General features: G+C 38.1%; 1 protein-coding gene across 1 annotated transcript in view; it reads right to left on the bottom strand.

Annotated features, from left to right (window-relative positions):
* Positions 1-16,252, bottom strand: part of ZNF804B (zinc finger protein 804B) — a 482,981-nt gene that overhangs the window by 459,387 nt on the left and 7,342 nt on the right. The gene's annotated exons all lie outside the window — the stretch shown is intronic.

Raw genomic sequence — 16,252 nt, 5'->3', positions numbered from 1 at the left:
AGTAGAGGGATATTCTAAAATCTGAAGGCAAGAAGAGCCATACTGTGCTGAAAGAACTAAAAGAATTTCAATAAGGAAGGACCTGAAGTACAAAGGGAAATCATAAGAGCTAAGACTGGATGGTTAAGCATGGGACCAGATTATGCAAACACTTAAAGCTACATAAACACCATGACTTCATCTCAGGTGAAATGGGACACAGTCCTGTTTTAATCAGAGAAATGCCATGACTAGATATGCATTATAGAAGGACCATTTTGAATTGGGAGAAGAGATTGGGAGAGAACTAGGAGCTAGACTAGATAGATATACTAGTTAGGAGGCTATTACAGTAATCAGGGGAAAAGATCATAGGAAATCTGTACAAAGATAATGACAACAAGAATAGAAGAGGTGGCAAAAATCAAGAGATATGTTGGACATCCTGGTATTTGATTGAAAGTCCAGAGTGTGAAGAAGAGAAAGGAGTCAAGGACAAAATACCTGGCAGGTGGGAGTACCGTTCCTTGAGACAGACAATCCTGGAAGAGCAGCAGGATGGGGATGTTCAGGGAGTGAGATGAAGTTTTGTTTTTTGAACATGCTGAATTTGAAGTGTCTGAGAAACAACGTTAAACTATCCATTAGAGAGTTGGATATATTGCCCTGATGCTCAGGAGATGGGTCTGGTATAGAGAGGGAGATTTGGAGATCACCATAGATGATGACTGAGGGTTCAGGAGTAGTGCTATCACCTAAAGCAAGCATATATTGTGAACAAAGAAGAGAGCCTACTTCAAAACCCTGAGGAATGCAAAGGGAAGAAGAACAGGGACCTACAGAGAAGTCTAAGGAGACATTATTTAATTTAAATTGCTGAGGAACAGAGAAAGAAAAGCAGATGAGGGTAGTGTCATGGAAGTCAAAAGATTTCCTAAAAAAGAGAGTACTCAACAGCATGAACTGCTGTCTCAAAGTCAAGTAAGGAAAGGACTAAAAAGTAGATTTAATGTCAAGGAGGCGACTTGGAAAGAGTGACTTACATAGTCTAGTGGAGGCAGAAACCGGATGCACTAGGTTGAGGAATGAGGGTTGGGTGAGGAAATGGAACAAGTATAAACAATATTTCTAAAAGTTTGGCCGTTGAGCTAGTTGTTATGAATATGCAGAGTCAATTTTGGAATGTAAAGGTCCCTTTTAAGATTCTAAAATTTTTACTAAAAGGAAGACCACCAATTTATTCTGGTTCAAGAAGGAATCTGTCCTTTTATGTGAGATTAAACATCCAATCATGGCCCAAGGGGAAAAAAGTTCTACCCAGTTTCAAATGGCAAAGATGTGGTCTTGTACCTTGAAGGTCCTCAAATGACTGTACAGTTCTGGAAAAGAAAGGTTGCTCAATGAACATTTGTTAGATAAATAATTGCACTTATCCCTAGAAGAAACCTAGCTGTGCAGAAAGTGACTTCAGAATATGTGTGAGCTCTGAAGTTACAGTTCAAACTTGGGGTTATTCCGTTGTTATTTCCATGGTCAAATTTTATAGTTGATTGCAGATTATGCCATGTGCGTTATCTACTTTATGGACCAACCACACTGCATTTGTAAATTTTTCTCTGAATTCTGGCCCTTATCTAGATTGCTTCCTTCTTTGCCCAGCCAGGACATGATAGGAAATTGCAAATTACAATCAAATCTGAATTTTCCAAACTAATGATTTTAAAGAGCCACAATGCATAATCCAAAATGATGGTGAATTCATGAACCATTTATTTCTGTAATGTATACTCATTAAACTTGACTATAAGTACATCTTATGTAGCACTCATACCAAAATGATAAAGCATTTCAACTGAGGTGACTTAAGAGGACTTGCAAGGTTTTCCAATTTCTCCACTCCTGCTTTCTACTACATCCTATTGCTTATATCACCTTTCCTCTTTAGATGACTCATTAAAATAAACTCACATATCATGTTTTTTTAGGATAGAGAAGATAAGTTTCATCTACTTCTGGCAGCATTTCCTTATTGTTGCCACCATTCTCTATAGCTATGTCTCTCTGTCTCTGTCTCTCTGAAAAATTTCATTCACAAAAGTAAAGAGAATTGTTTAAGGAACCCACGTATCCATTACCCTCCTCAACAATGATCAGCATCTCTTTTTAAAATGTAATCTTTGTTAAGAGACATGATTGGTATCTTTCTAAGATATTATAGATTAAGAAAGCACACGAATGCTAGCACTAAAAGGAGCTTTAGATGTTGTCTATTGCAGCCTAGTCCTTCAATGAGGAAAATGAAGCAAGTAGATTAACAAAGGCCGGTGCTGATTGAGAGCAGGGCAAGAGCTGGACATTTCCCACATCTTTCTTATTCCCTCTGGTGAAATCAAAATGACACTTCTATTGCCTTACTCTTGGTACAGAATATTTCCCAAAAATCCACATATTATGAAATGTTACTTTCCACAGTCTTACAAAGCACAAACAACATGCAAAAACTTGAAGTGTTTTAAAGTTTAGCATATCAGCCATAAGATTATTGGGTTGAATTTTTAGGGGTGAACAGCTGAATGATAGGTTGTGAAAGATAAATAAAGTTCTTACCTTGGATGTTTTTCAGCCAGGACATCATTCATGAATGTACTCAATATTTATCTTTTTTAAAGGGATGATCTCAGCAGTTCTTGTATTCCTTTTGCCACATACAAGGAGAGGTAATCACCAGTTTGACATTTTGACTTTTGACCTTCTTGTACAAGCAGCAAGTGTTTTTGTAAACTGTAAGATGTTTAGGGCTTTCATATAATATTAAGCTGAAATGAGTGTGGTGTTTTCCTCAGGAGTCCTCCTGTCCATAAAAACTGCTTTGTGGGATAATTCTTAGGAGGGCCACTCACCCATGTCTGTTGCTAAAGATGTTTACTCAGGGTATTGTACCATGTCAGAGGAGCTGGAAAGCACAGCTCACAGGTAGGCACAGTCTACTAACAGAACTGCCATTTCTTCTCTCCAGCACTAGCTGGTTTTCTTGCTAATATTAATCAAATGATAGTTGTATAAGCACAGTTAGTTTACAACATAATAAGAATATGATTTCCCCTTTGTATTATAGAAAAGACACCAAAACACCTTTTGATGAAGATGACTCTCAGTTGATTAATAGGAAAAAATGCTTGCATAAATAGAAGCATATTTGGAACATAATTATAGATAGAGATATTGGTATGTATGTACATATATATATGTACATGTGAATATATATACAACTCTGTTAACCCAAAGTAGAGGAACCAATTAAGATTCAAAAAACTCCTCCCAAACAAGTAGGAGAACCAGGGGTTTAACTATCAAAGTTTAACAGTGCAGTACAAGAAAAGCTTTGTATAAATAATACAGATCACTTCCCCACCAATTATCTCCTCCCACCTCCGCTCTGACTCCCTTCTGAGAAGCTGTCCATGCAGCTTCCTCAAAATACCTATTCCCATAGTTCTGTGTGTGGGCCACAGACTGTGTGACCCTGTCACCCTCACCCCCGTCCCCTCTCTCTCCCCCCTCCTGACCTATTCTATGCACATACACACACACAGAGAACACAGGCTGGACTAGTCATTGTCTACTAGGGGCAGAGAAAGCTCATTCATAAGGCAGCAAATGATGAAGCTGAAGTAAGCAACAGAGATGTGATATCTGGCAATACCAGAGATACAAAGAGTCACCTCAGCTCCTGATTCCATTTCCCAGCCCTGACCAAGGCCTGGTAGCATTTTCTACCCCTGAATCCTTACAATAACAATTCTTCTCTTTTACTTGTCAGTCAAAGTGGATTTTTGTTGGGTTTTTTCCTCTTGAAGCAAACAATTCCTTAGCAGCCTGACAAACATTTTTCAAAGCAACTTAAGACATAGTGCAAAGAGCTCTAGGTTTCACATTAGAAGATTTGTGTTCAGGGGCTGGCCCCGTGGCCGAGTGGTTAAGTTCGCGCGCTCCGCTGCAGGCGGCCCAGTGTTTCGTCGGTTTGAATCCTGGGCGCGGACATGGCACTGCTCGTCAGACCACGCTGAGGCAGCGTCCCACATGCCACAACTAGAGGAACCCACAACGAAGAATACACAACTATGTACCGGGGGGCTTTGGGGAGAAAAAGGAAAAAATAAAAAATCTTTAAAAAAAAAAAAAAAGAAGATTTGTGTTCAAATCTCATATTTTCTGCTGGCTAACTGTGACCTTGAGAAAGTTATTTAACCTCTCTGGGCCTCAGTTTTGTCACCTGTAAATTGAATGAGCACCTAAATATTAAATGAGATAAATCATATATGAGGATAACCAGCAACGCAATAAATGCTTCTTGAAGTCATCAGAGTTTAGGTACACTCTGCAAGGTTGCAGTTTCCATAATGCAGTTATGACAATAAGCTTCATGAGAAGGACATAAGATGGTTTGAATTCTGACTAGCAGCCCAGGGAGACCTCAGGGACATCAGGTCAATTAGTCAAGCTGCTGACAGATAATGCTTTTGCAGCGAGGATCCTCTAGTCCAGAGATAGTCTGGAAAATCCCCCAGCAGGGTAAAGCACAGAGTATCCTTCAGCAGGCTTTGGCTGCTGCTCTTAATATCTTCTGGAAGAACGTGAGCTACCCCCGATTGGCTTAAATGCCAATTCAGACAACTGGACCCTGATCAGTTAATTGACTTTTATTAATATGTGTTATGAATACCCTACTTACATTCTTCAGTTATAACAGGAACATGAGAAAATCATCCCACATTGTAATTAAATGGCTTAATATACTTATGGAGGGATTTATTATTATTATTTCAAAGAACTCAAATTCTATTAAGATGAAAATGGACTTATGTCAGTCTTACGGGTTTTTGCTTCCATTACATGCTTCTAACCAGAAATTGGTTGCTTAATTATATATGTACCTGAAGGAATAAGGTAATAACACTACTTCACTTTTCACCTGAAGTACATAAATCGATTTTTAATAATCACAGCCATGAGCAGAATCAGTATATGACAAAAATAAGAAAAAGTACATAATGATAAGGGAAGCAAAATATATTTTTTTATTTCTTCCTGTAAAGAGATAATTTGGAGTTTTCACCTTGAAAAATTGTAACGTTATTTGCAAGTTATGTGATAAAATTTTTGAAGTGTTGGCTTCACTTTTGAATTGTTTTGTATTCTTAGTGTCTTTGGGTTCTTGGAAAGTGCCTTTATTGTCTGTATAATTTCCAGTAACAAGTGTTTTTACCATTAGTTTCTTACTAAAGTCTGTACATTAGTTTATTATACCTACACATTGACTGCTGTGTATATGAATATTTTGGCAAAAATTTTATCTTTTCATCTTGCCATATGTGTAGAAACCCAAATTTTACATTTACTTTTACTTAATGTTTTCATTTTGACTCACTCTAATTGACTAAGACTGATGAATGAATAAAAAAGAATGACCAAGTGGACAGAGTTTTTATCAAGTGCCTACTAAGCTACAGACTGGAGCACCCAGGTACTGTCATTTACCTGTATGAAGAAAACACAGATCCTACTGCCAGGAGACTCAAAGAAAGAGAAACAGATATGTGAACCAAGAATTAAAATGCCATTATGTTGTAATAAAGGAATGTGAAAATTGTCATGGCGGCACAGAGAGAAAGTAATTAATTCTCAGTGATTTTTGGAATCTGAAGGTCCTGGAGCCAAGCCCAAGCTCTCTGCACTGAGTACTTGTGAAATGTGGAGCCCCATCTCATCTGCAAAATGGAAGATAATAGCACCTACATCTTAAGATTGTTTTGAGAATTAAATAAGACAATGTACAAAAGGCTTGTTTTGGCATAGTATGTGACATAGAGTGAGTGCTTCCTGCCTGTTACTTTAACTGTGACCTGGGCATTAGGAGGTGCTTAGAACATCAGGGAAGCTTCATGGAGGATACCCACAGGAGTTACCAGTGAAAAAAGGAGAGGACAGAGAGTGAGCAAGTCATAAAACCTTCCTCAGCCTCTGGCCTCTGAGTTACAAATCAAGGGAGTGTTGGTAAGTTGACATTGGTTCAATAATTTCATAATGTTAATGTGTACATATGACAAACTCGTGGGCTGCTTGTTTAAAATGCACATCGCAGGCCTCACCCCCAGCATTCTGATTCTGTTAAGTCTGGTGTAGGAGCCTCAAATCTGCAGTTCGGTCCCATTTAGACAATAAGTGATGAAGATGAACTCTAAAGGCCATTCTACCTTGATTTTACTACAAGGAACTAAGCTGCCATATTTGACATGTAATTTACAAGTCTTATTTTCCATCTTTATATTCTAGAATCAGGTGAAAGTGATACATATACACACAAAAAAGCACTTACTACTGATTTCATTTAAATCAGCCAACATGGTGGCCTTTCTCGAATATTCACAAGTTATTAACTCCAATTTTTGAAAAATGAATCATAATCAGAAAAATCAGAAATGTCCCCTTCCAGGACATTTATCATACAGGTGTATTTGTTTAATGTGTGTTTTACATTCCAGACTGTAAATTCCACTAGAGCAGACAACATAGGTACCTCATTTACCTCAGTAGCTCCACCAGCTAGCACAACGCCAGACACAGTTAATCAAAAAGTATTTTAGTTTCAGGAAAATGGAAAATGCTTGCATTCCTTAGCAGGAGGTAGGAGAGGTTCAGGGCAGCAGTAGATTGGAGAAATATTTAGGAATTAAAATTAGCAGATTTACCAGTTTGATGAAGGATCAAGAAAAACACTCTGAAGCTTCAACCTTAGCTTCTTGCATGAAGATGATGTTCCTAACCAAGGAAGAATGCACTTGGTGAAAGATTAGTTCAGTTTTGGAGATTATGTGTTTGAGATGTCTTTGGGAGATAATAACCAGTCACTAACCACAGACGTATGTGAATCTAAAATTCTGAGGTGTAGTAAGCAGAATAATGGCCCCCATAGATGCTCATGATGGAATTCTCAGATGTTGTGAATACCACCTTACACGTCAAAAAGGACTTTGCAGATGGGATTAAAACCAAGGACCTTCAGATGAGGAGAGGCTCCCGGATTATCCAGGTGGCTCAATTTTATCACTTGCATCCTTTAAAACAAAGAGTTTTTCCCAGGTGCAGAGAATCAGAGATGGTAGCAGGAGCAGTGAAAGTGGTTTCAGCAGCAGCAGCAGGGCAATCAGAGTAAGTAGGGTTCAAGTAATACCACTTTCTCCTTTGCTGCTCCAGCCCGAGGGGCTGTAGTGGCTTCCTGCAGTTACATGTTACTAATCTCTGGGTAATAGCACCTTCCTCTTCTCTCCCTCAGGCTTTTCAACACATTTGTAAACAATTCCACACGTTGTACTCCCTCTGTTTGAAAAGCTGAGAATGGTTTCTGTTATCCTGACTAAACACTGATACCAATGCTTTTTGCAACATGAAGTGCAAATGATATACATTGATGGAATACTTTCTGCATGTACTAAGAGCAGAATGTATGCATTAAAAGCTTGTATCTACAAGTGGAACTTAATATTTGCTCATAATGTGAACATATGCATAACATATACAACCCTTAGTCACATAATATTTCTTCCTTTCAAATATTTTACTGTTAAAGTAGGTTTTCATTGGGGAGAGAAAGTGATGGAGAGAAAAACATCCGATTGGTTCATTAGAATTTCCAAAGGCAATGAAAGATATTTAAACACAGTAATGAGGTTGGATGCTTATCAGCGAAACCAGTCGTTTTAGATTAAATATCTATCCCTAATAGAAAAGGAGAAAAATTCCTTCCACATGGCAGCAAGGTCATAAAAACAACTCATCTACTTAAACTCAATAATGCTTTGACAAAAGGAATAAGAAAAATAGAAAAGCCACTTCAAATGTGTCATCGTCTTGAGTTAAAGCTGCATCCAGAAAGTAGGGCATACTGAGCATTTTCATTATGAAAGTTGTGAAAACACAGGGCTGCTATTTTCAATGGTTGTGTTAAACAGAAAGATAATTGTCCTCCATGCCTGTGCTTCTCTTCCCAAGAAAACACAAGTACAGTAAAGAGCAATCTTATAGGGCCACCCAAAAGAGCAACAGTTTCAACAATTGGATATAAAAGGGCTAATTTCCCAGTGATTGCTGAGGACATTTTAAGGGGTCAAGGAAATCTGCTCATGACAGAACAAGCCAATTACTGTAGGAGTAACCATCAGCTGCCTTTCATTGGCACTTAACATTCATTAGCTCCTTCATTTCTTACAGTGGCCCTATCAGGCAAGTCACGTCACCAGTGAACAAGCTGAGGCTCAGAGTGCGGAAGCAGTCACACAGCTAGTTAAAGCTGGAGTGGGAGGTCAAACCAGTTCAGTCCAACTCTAAAATCAATACGCTTAACCTCTTCTCTATACTTAATACATGAAGGGAAAATATACATGCTCCCACCTTAAAATTGTAGGAGCAGGAGAATAAATGCATAAAACAAGGTAAAATATGTACATAAACAATAAAAAAAACCCTACACACATCAAAGTTTTTATTATAAACTTTTAAATAAATATCAAAACATGCAACATTTGTCACCAAGCAACACTGGAAGGAACTTGTCTTTTAGTGGCCACACATGCATTTCAGAGATCCAGAGAGGTGTCTCATCTAAAGAAGTAATTGATTATTACCTTGGATCTTCAGTGTTGTTATATTACTGCTGTCTAATACCTTCTGATCCAACTTCCTTCACAAAGGCAAAATGAGTTTCTATAATTGATTCAAAACATCCCAGACACCCTCCATTTTCCTGTTTTCTGGATAGAAATGTTATATATCCTTAAAGCAAGAAAGCCCTCATTTGGCCAGACCACCCCAGATTATCCAAAAACAGCAAAGAGGAATATTTTGGGTGAAATTTAAATCCTGATTTCATTCTTGTGCATAGATCTATAAAGTTAATTCTCAGTTCTTTTCTCCTTATAAGGGCCTATTCATAATGAACTTATTGCACAAGTAACTAAGATTAAGGATGATTCAACTCTGGTACTCTTATTTTCTTGTTTATAAATCATTTCTGATTTTTATTTGTAATGACAATGACAACACAAAAAAGCCATGGTTAGTGTCTCATTTGGCACAACCCATAGGAAGTAATCAGAAGATCTCATGTCAGGACCACAGAGTGTTTAGTTTGTAGTGAGATTAAAAGCCATATTTCTACCTGAGACAATTTCCTTGTTGTATGGCCTACAGGATCCCACCTGGCTGGCCCTTACCTGCCAATCCTGCCTCATCTTACATCCCCTCATCCCCTCAGCCCACACCCACATCCCAGGCCTAAAGTCTTTCCTTGGGTCCTGCTTTAGGGCTCCATGCCGGGATAACTCCTGCTCATTCTTCTTGTCTCAAATTAGCCATCCTTTACTCTGGGAAGTCTTCCCTATTTCTAGGAATAATTAGGTTAACCCTATTATATCCCTTTTTAACATCAGTTACTTTTTTCTTCACAAGAACTTGTACATTTATAAATAGGATATTATCAAATAAAATAAAAACTATCACCTATCTTCAATCCCTGTCTGTAGTCCACTGGGACAGATACCATGTCAATGTATTTACCTCAGTATCATCAGCTCTTGGTACAGTGCCCAGGATGTAGTAAGGACCCCAAAATGGTTTGTGAAAACTTAGGATCTGAACTTCACCAGCTTTGAGGCAGAGCCATAGTTTCCCTGAGAATTTTCCACCAAGAACCTGGAGTAACAGATGTGTGTATCTTCCAAGCAGAGTAACACAGAGCTCTTCCAGCCAAGGTCCTTTAAATCCTCATCTTTCTGGGCCGGCCTGGTGGCGCAGCAGTTAAGTTCACACATTCCGCTTCTTGGCAGCCTGGGGTTCACCGGTTCGGATCCCCAGTGCAGACATGGCACTGCTTGGCACACCATGCTGTGGTAGGCGTCCCACATATAAAGTGGAGGAAGATGGGCATGGATGTTAGCTCAGGGTCAGTCTTTCTCAGTGAAAAGAGGAGGACTGGCAGCAGTTAGCTCAGGGCTAATCTTCCTCAAAAAAAAAAAATACTCATCTTTCACTTAGGAGCTTCCTCTTTGTAGTCTCTACTCTCTAGGGAGCCCTAAAGTCCTTCCAAAGCAGACCCTTAAATTAAAACTCACTTTCATGCTCCCATACTATGCTTTCCTTATCCTCTTCAAAGGTTTCCTTCCTTTTCTTTTAGGGACCTAACACCCGAGGTATTAGGTTAAAAGAAGAATGTCTTCCAGATCTTTTATTCACATTGAAGAATAAATAACTAACAGGATGAAGAGATATTTCTTATGTATATTTGCATTTAGCAGCATCTAAATTGAAATGTCTGGCATGGGCCACTAGGAATGGAGGATTCCCTGAGGAATAGAAACAGAACCTTCTCTATGTGTAGTAGCCAACCATGCCTCCCCCACATACAGATCTCCAAGGAAAAGGGGGCACTCAGGCCCTCATGCCACAAGAAGCCCAGTTTAGTGCTCTAATATTCTCTCTCCTAGGCGCTACACCTACTATATCCCTTCAGTCCTCAGCTGATCCTGTTTTTGGTGCTGGCCCCTTAGGCTGCATCCCACACCAGACCAGCAGGATTACAGGAACCCTACCTTCAACTGCTGTCATTCCCTTGGTCTCACGCAGGTGACTACAGTTTTTAAAAAATTTTCTAAGAAATCCAAAAGAAAACAAAATCAAAAGGACAAAATGAAAAGCCTACAAAAGTTTAGAATTGTCGAGGTCTAAATTAATTTTAAACTCTGACCTAAGTGCTCAGTGCCATGGGCCAATTGAACCACATTAACATGGATAGCTATCTCAGTTCATCCATTTCAGATGCTTCCTTCACTGTTTTTTTTTTTCTTGTGTTACACAAAGGAGTTTTGTCACTTAGCAAAGCTTAGTTCCTGAGAAGTATGTCTTCTCTTCCCACAGTGTGATTTACCTTTCAGTTTTGCTATCGCAAGTGCCTGGCACATAGTAGACCCTTAGCAATACTTGTTAAATACATGATTGAATGAATGACTTTGACTCCCCAACCGAAATGTTTTCCTGTTTTCAATTCTAGAAATCTTGGGTTTCTCCAAAACCAGCCTTCCCTATCCAGGTCTCTGCCCTACACTGACTAATGCCCATGGACCCTATTTAAAGTCAGCCTCCCCACCTCCTTGGGCACTCAGCTCAGGGGAAAACTTCTTGAGCCTCCTTGAGCTTATCCATTAAGGTGTTCTTGAACTCCCAAAGTCACTTTAATGTTTTTTATAAAACTTTAAAACATAGAGTGAAACATATAATCAATGTCTAGTGATGGAATTAATTGGCAATGTGTCAAATAGCTAATTGAGTCACTCCGGTAAAATAGAAGCAGTTTAACTATGTTTTGGAAAGAGCAGGTACTTACGTTTCATGGTCCATCTAAAAGGTATTCAAACCATAAAGCTCCAGGGCTTATGCCCAGATGTAGCTTCCCTGCTCAGCCTCCCTGCCCAGATACAAGGAGGGGCCTTTCACCACCCAAGAACTTCCTCCCACCTTTAGCCAAAGCAGTTCTGCTGCTTCTATTTTGCTTGGCTCCTAGGATTTCCTTTGAACAAAGCATATATATCATAGCTTAAAAAATAAAACAACAACAACCTGAAAAACACTGGTCAAACATTAGTGAGCTGTTTCCAAACAGGGTGGTAAAAAATTTGAGGTTGCAGACTCTTTCCACACTTCACCAAACACAGCACTCACCAAGATCAGAAATTGAATCTTAGGGCTAGCTTTATACTCATGACAAGGAAGAATTTAAAATCTTTTTGTACCTGAATTTTTGTCACTCAAGCAGATCAAATATTGTGTTCTAGTTACTGTCTATTGGGTCTAATTTTAATATCTTCAGATTTAGTAATGTTTATATACTACGTAAATCCACCCAAGACCACTCCCTATGAATATGTCTATGCCAATTATAATTTCTCACCTGTTCTATTCCCTGTGATTTAAAAAAAAATTCACAGTAAAGTTACCTACTACTGGAAGGAGTACATAGAAAGACTTATTATTCTTCACTACTCTTCCTTTATAATGCAGTCTCACAAATCTTTCTTCTATAATAGTAAGAAAGCAACTCCTCAGTGATTGTCACCAAAGATTCTTCCAGCAACATCATATAGAACTCTTGAGCTCATACTACGTGGCATATGAATATTGGAAGATGAGCATTAAATTTGATTGAAAATACATTATTAGTTCTTTAAATACATTTAAATTCATTTAAATTAGGATTGATTAACATAAGTGGTGTTTGGGTTTTATCTATAATCTTGGTGATAATCCTGTTTCCATAGTAACAGAAACATATTTTATCCCTTTGCATGCATGTGAAATTATAACAACTTTTGTAATAAAGTTTACATATCATTTGCACATAAATTTCACTTCTTATGAGAAGTCCAAGCTAGAGGTTTCTTTCCTTTAATAATTTATTTTTATCTTGCCACTAAATCCATAATTCACATTTCCTCTCAAATAATGAAAACTCAACAGGCATTCCTAACCACTTGCAAGATTTCTAAATCTACATTATGGTCAAATCTTCGAATTTCAACCTGTAATATTAAGGAAAAGATAATGAAATACTTCGGAGATGTCACTTGGATACAATCCATGTGTTTTATTAGCACAAATCCATTCATTTTTACCTAATCAGTATTCTTTTGTTCATTTGTTTCAAACAGTTAGCAAGCTAGCTGCGGTCAAAGTGAAGTAGAAAAGGGAAGTAGCTGAAACACTACCTAGTTACCTATCCCCCCCAAAAAGGAGGGCCTTTGCTGTCAATTGAGCTGCAAGTGTATGTATTTTTTAGTAAAACTCATTTTAACAACATTTTTTTAAAAAGGTAGTTTATAATCTGCTGTTCAGACAATTGGTTGCCTTTGGGGTGGGTGGTGCTTGGTAAGGGGCACACCTGGGGCTTCCGGGGAGTTGTAGTGTTCTAGATCTACATGTGGGGCATTAAAAAGCTGTACACTTATGATTTTTGACAATTTATATATTACATTATTCTTCAATACAAAAGTTAAGAAATAACATTCCATTTAAATACCACTATGTCTAGCATAGAAAACCTTGAGAATTTCATGAAAGTATAATTATTACTTCCATTGATCCCATCACTTTTTATTTAAAACTAATGCTTTTTTCCATTTAGGCATCTGCAAATGTCTAAACAAATTAAGAAAGACGATGTATACAATGTAAAAGGGAAATATCTGGAAAAAGTAGGCACATTTGAAAGTGTGGATGGTATTTTTCTAAATATATGATAATGTTTTACTGAATTTACCACCTTTCAAGCATATAAAAACCACCAGTATGTTTCAAAACTTATATCACATTAAAAGTGTAATAAAGCATTTTGAGTTGCAGAAAGTTCAATTAATATATAAGAAAATAATGCAAGTGACATACGTGGAAGAAAATTAGTGAGTTCTCAACAAATTTTTCAGTTCTCTACATGATTTAACAACAAAAATCATTAGCTGTCTGTGAATAGTTGAAAGGATGTCATGTTGAAGAGGGGGCAGATCTACCCTCTTGCTTCTAAAGGGCGAACTGAGGCCCAGTGAGTAAAGGAAGAAGGAGACAGTGACATTTGGGTAAAAGCAGGAGATTCAGCATTAATTACATTGGTCTCAAAAGAGGGTCAGTCGCTTTGGTGGGCAGAGAGGCCCCTCACCATTGGAAATGTTCACCGTGTTAAGAGTGGTTAAATTAGTTTCCTATGGCTGCTCTAACCAATTACCACAGCTTAAAGGAACACAAATTTATTGTCTTAGAGTCCATAAGTCAGAAGTCTTATGGGCTAAAATCGAGGTGTTAGCACAGCTATGATTTTTCTGGAGGCTCTGTAGGAGAATCCATTTACTTTCCTTGTCCAGATTCAAGAGGTCACGGGCACTCCTTGGCTTGTGGCCACTTCCTCTATATTCAAAGCCAGCAGCATAGCATCTTCAAAGCTCTCTCTCTGACTCTGACACTTCTGCCTTGCTTTTATAAGGACCCTTGTGATTACACCGAGCCCACATGCGTAATCTCCTCAACATCCTTAATTTAGTCACATCTACAAAGTCCTTTTGCCATGTAAAATAACAGATTAAAAGGTTTTGAAGATTATAATGTGGACATCTTTGGAGAGTCATTATTCTGCCTATCACAGTGATATATTCAAAACTATATAGCAGGAGGCTAAACTAGATTGCTAAGGGCCTTTCCAAAATTTATATTTTATAAATAAGGCAAAAAACACAAATACCTGTTAACAAGTGTAACAAAAGTTTATTCGTATTAAGAAACTGACCATAAAATAAACCTGATTCTCTCCACTCCAGAGAGTACTACTATCTCCCTGCATGTCCACCCTAGACGGCTAGATATTTTAGCTAAAATTCATTGTTTAGAAGAAGTCCAAGCTTCTTTTGTGGACAGTGACCACACCCTGATTGATTCAAGAAAGGCATGTGCTAAAAAAGCCTTGTTGGAAAGTGTGTGACTGATAAGTTCAGGCAATTGGAGAGTGGTGGCATTTATGCAACAACCACCCTGTGGCTACTCCAGGATGATGCTTTCTCAAGGACTATAGTGACCACTGATCGGAGAATGATTGTCTCTCTTTCAAAAGAAAGAAAAAAAAACAAAAGTGAGAGAAAGAAGGAAGAAAGAGAAAGAAAAAGAAAGAAAGGAAAAGTGTAAGCACCACTGTTTTCTTCCTTACTACACATTCCTAAACAGGAAGGGAATGATCAAGTTCCTAACTTATAATTCATTTCTCAGAAGCTATTAAATATGTGCCAATGAAAAATATGGCCGAACTAACTCAAGGACGAATTTCATCCATTTATATATAGCCAATCTTCAGTCTCTTGTGGACTTTAACAAAAGATGTTCTAAAATGCTTACATGGAATAAAGCACTCTGTAATTTCGATTCATAGGAAGTATTAAATTATACTTGAAGCAATCGGCCAAATGATCTTGGTAGATATTAAAGTGAGAAGTATTACCATGAAAACAGTGACCACTTAATCCATCACTAGAACAATTTGCATTCTAAAAGATTCTGATTAACATGGGAAAAAAATTCTCTAAGGAAAAGTTTTCTTCAGGGAGCTATGAGCAAGACCAAAGGAAACATATTTATACCAATTAAATTTCTATTGAAATCCTTTTGTTTTCTATTCAAATCCATAATAAACCAGAAGTTCTGCGCAGCTTTGGGGATGTAAGGATAACAAGGCAGACATGACCCCAAGGATCTCACATCTCCTGCTGAACTGGAGATCAATAAACAAATACAGTTCAATGATAATCAAGGCAAACAATGGATGTGATGGCAGCCTGCAAAAGAAGCATTTGACCCATGATAGGGAACTCAGTGTAGACTCACATGAGGACCCAATTCTTTAATTAAGTCTGAAAGATTATGTAAGACATGGCCCAAAACATGCAGCAGAGGGAACAGAATGTACAATGTCATAAAGGTCTATAAACACTCGTCATAGTCAAGAATTCTGAGTAGTTCAGTATGGCAGGAGCATAGGTTCAGGTGGAAGAATAGAGTTAAAGTTGAAGATGTAGTTAGCAGCTGGATCATGATGACTCTTAGATATCACCCAAGGACTTTGACTATTTTCAGATAATGTTAATGTAATTAATATGGCCACTTCTACGTCTCATGACTTCACATTCAGATGAAGCAAATCAACAGGAAGGGTCAGACTTAAGTGGAGCATCCATCACCTCCATCATTCATAAAAGGGATCCAATGTTATTTTTTGTTTAGAATATGGTATTTGTTTCATTCACAAAGAGGAAATGCATATATATAGCCTTTGCTTGCCAAGAAAGATGTTAGGGAATATAATTATTCTTAGCAAAATGGAGATCTGGAAAGGACATATGTGTGGGGGGGGGTTACCGACTGTATTTGTCTATTGCTGGGGAGGTACATGGGACAAGTGAAGTGCTGAGTAATAGCTGTGGGAAGGAGAGCAGGGGAAGAATACTGGTAGGTGGGTTTTGAATGGAGATATGGGGGAAGCTCTAAATCCTGAGCTAGAGAGGAAAGCTATGTGTGATTGGTGAACAGAGAAGCAACTTGCATGCTTTGATGGGGGAGGAAACAGAAAGGGGTGGTTCTCACCATTTGCAGAGATTTGTGCCTCTAGAGTTAGAAGCATTTGCCAACACTTATGCAC

This window comes from Equus asinus, chromosome 1 (genome assembly GCF_041296235.1).
Source record: "Equus asinus isolate D_3611 breed Donkey chromosome 1, EquAss-T2T_v2, whole genome shotgun sequence".
NCBI classification, from domain to species: domain Eukaryota; kingdom Metazoa; phylum Chordata; class Mammalia; order Perissodactyla; family Equidae; genus Equus; species Equus asinus.
Note: the sequence above shows the minus strand (reverse complement) of the source record. Positions and strands in the feature narration are given on the sequence as shown.